Here is a 3565-nt window from a genome sequence, read left to right on the forward strand (position 1 = left end):
AAAATATTAGAGCTTAAGACCTTGTAGATATTTTTATATAAAATATCAAAGTTCTAAAAATACTTAAAGTTTACTACTTGAACAATACTTTTATAAAAAAAAATCAGCAATTAACCCCATATTTAGCTGATTTTCGTTCATTGTGGGACCCCCATCTAAGCTCAATCATCAAATTGCTTTGTTGGAACAAGGACATGCTTGATTAGTGGCATTTTCCAAGATATAGTTAATTCTTACACTCCACCTTCTACCATAATCTCAAAACCATCAAAAAAAAAAAATTTACTACTCTTCCACTCTCTCTCCTAAAATTCGTTCAAGACCAAACCACCCTCACACCAACTTCATTTCAAATCACAAACTCAAGATTTCTTGCAAATATGGAAGTTTATGGATGAAACAAGATACTAGGGAGTTAGTAAAGCTATTTGGAGCATTTTTGGTGGAACTAGAAGCCCTAGATCATCAAGATTTTTCTTATCTTCATCCCTATTTTCTAGCAAAAATTGTAAGAACATTACACTAGTCTTACTTTTATTCTTGATTTCTTTTTACAAGTTCATCTAAACCCACTTGAAAAATAACAAGAAACAACTAAAAATCATTATTTTTAAACATGATTTTTCTATGATTATGAGATGAACTTGGAGAAATCTAGGCTAATAAACTTGAATCTTGGTTATTCTTACTCAAAAAGATGATCTACATACATGCATGTAGGATCAACCAAGATTCATCAACAAAGTGATGAACATGAGGTTTTGATGAACATGCATGCTAGTAAAATGTGGAAAACCATTTAAAAACAAGAAAATAAATTTTTGAAAAATTTGTTGAATAAAGTTTCCATTTCTGGAAAGAATCAAAAGCAAGAAATATGTTAGTAGTAAATATTTTGAATACATGTTTATGCTTCAAATGACTTTGTAAGACATCTAAAACAAGAGTTTTTCATAAAATCCCGTTTTACAAATTTTTGGCAAAAATAAGGAATAAAGTTTCCTTTTTAGGAAAGTTAAGAACAATATCATGTTCATGCTACTTTTGTTGACAAATTTTGATAGATATTGATACTTGATGATGTTTTGTATTGAAATAATTTGAAAAGAAGTTTTGTATAAACTTGGGGAAAAATCCATATTTCAAACAAAACTATGGCAAAATTTTTATAAATTTTGTGATGTGTTAAAAGTTGTTAAACAAAGAAGTTTGTTACTAAAACAATTACTTGGAGTCTTTAAACATGTTTAAACAAATTTTGGACAAAGTCATAAATCCATGTTTTATAAAAAGATTTCTAAATAAAAATGACAAGTATATATTTTTGGATAAAATGTGTACTTACAAAAATATTCATCAAGTATCATAAGTTTATATATTTTGATGTGTACATCATATGTTAGTTCTAGTAGGAACAAATGCAAAATTGTTACACATCGATAAAAATTACAAAATATGTATATAAACTTGAAAACGAAATAAAATGTCCATCCTTGGACACGAAAACACAAATGGACAAATTCGGACACTATTTGACTATATGGACTTTTGGACAAACAAAAATGGCACAAACAAAGCAAATGGTAAAACGTGACGGACAACACAAACGGGATAAATGATACGGATAAATAAAACCGACAAGTAGTAAATGACTAGAATAAAATACGAACCGTCACACAAGTTTATGCACTAAAATGTTCAACAATGGCATAAGTAACAATTTTTATAAAAATTAGATTTTTATAAAAATACAAGTATTACTATTATTATTATATTTTTTTTTTATTTTATTTACTAGCCCAAAAATTATGTAATTTAAAAAGTGGTCCATAAATTAAAATTGGGCTAATGCCCATTTCTCATAAACAAAATTTGGGCTAGGCCCACTTTTACAAAACAATGGACTAAAATGTATTTTTAGTCAAAATTGGGCTAAAGCCCACTTTACAAAAATACTTGGGCTAAAAACCCAATATTTACAAATTATTATGGACTAGATATATTTTAGAAAATAATTTGGGCTAGGCCCATTCTTACACAAGTTATTTGGGCTAAGTCCACAACTATAAACTAAATTGGGCTAGGCCTACTTTTATAAAATGTTTTGGACTAAGGCCCACTCTTATAAATTAATTTTGGTTTGACCCATATTTTTAAACAAAGTTATTTAGGCTAGGCCCATAAGCACCAAATACCCAAAATGGACTTAAATTCTAAAACATAAACTAAGCCCATTCAAACACAAATAAAATAAAATAAATGTATATATACAAGGAAGTTATATATATATATGAAAACACAAAAACAAAATACAAGATAGAATATTTGTATGATACACAAAAACAAACCTAAGTGTCTAACTAGATTAGAACACTTGTAGGTCGAGAAACGAATCGCGAACAAGGAATCGAATAGAGATTTGCACGGAACGCAAATCTGTGAGTTCATGTTTTCCCCTTTTACTTTGAATGTTTATAGTTTTAAACTTTCGGGGATGTATACATGTTAAAAATAGTATGATAATACAATGAAACTATTTTGATCACATGCGGATAGGTGTTAAAATAAAAGGGGCCATTAATGAATCAACAAGTACCGAGGAACAAACGGATAGATCTATTTGGGTTTTGGCAAGCCCCACTCTTAACGACAACGATAACCACGATCGTCAAGAGTGCCTTTGTGTCCAAACTAGTGTCGTTGACACACACGATAAATTGTCAAGGTTTGGTTGCCTCCTATTCGGCATACATATTAGTGTCCTTGCAACACACTAATGATCATACAATTTTTTTTATCATACTATACAAAAACGAATTTTATTACTTCAAATGTTTTGGAGACTCATTTGATGCAAAAACAAAATAACATGAATTCACTCAACTTTTGTTGACGTTTTCAAAATTAACATGTATTACAGGAGATTAGTGGACGGCTTTGGGAAAATATGTTCAAGTGGTTATCAAGAACGCAAGCTTTTGTGATGTCATCCGTTTTTAGTGTTATGTTTTGAACTTTGAATAATGTAGTTAAAGTTGTTGTTGTTTCAAGTTTCAAACAAGACATATGTAATGTAAATTATGGTTTTGAATCAAATGTATGGATGAACATCTTTTATGTTTCAAATATGTTGTTTACTCGATTGATTGTAACGATTGCCGCTCTCGTCACACCTCGCCATACGCTTCCGCACAAACCGAAAATCGGGGTGTGACAATAGGTTTGTAATTAAATTAGATATTACTTAGCGGTTGGTAAAAGGTATGTCGGTTGATAAACCGTCACCACCACCCTATATATATGATGTATTCTCTAACATTTACAGTTACTAAGATATTTTCAATATACAATATCCATATCCATTGTTTTCCCGATTCTCTATACAAACACACACGAACGCGATGTCGATGATGATGATGTTAACAATGATAGAAATACTGTTCCGCTGCCAACAAGTGGTATCAGGGCAAGGATGGAAAATCGAAGAAAATCGATCGAGAATACATGATTCCGGGCACACCCGAATGATGAAGGAAAACAGGGGATATGAAGACGGACAAGAATC

General features: G+C 30.6%; 1 long non-coding RNA gene across 1 annotated transcript; it reads left to right on the forward strand.

Moving 5' to 3' along the window:
• Nucleotides 1-281: 281 nt before the first annotated feature.
• Nucleotides 282-3077, forward strand: LOC110903132. Its single transcript, XR_002571691.2, has 3 exons — nt 282-508; nt 2381-2438; nt 2921-3077. It is a non-coding gene; the product is annotated as an uncharacterized LOC110903132 (long non-coding RNA).
• The last annotated feature ends 488 nt before the right edge of the window (nt 3078-3565 follow it).

Source organism: Helianthus annuus, chromosome 2, assembly GCF_002127325.2.
Source record: "Helianthus annuus cultivar XRQ/B chromosome 2, HanXRQr2.0-SUNRISE, whole genome shotgun sequence".
Classification (NCBI taxonomy): Eukaryota; Viridiplantae; Streptophyta; class Magnoliopsida; order Asterales; family Asteraceae; genus Helianthus; species Helianthus annuus.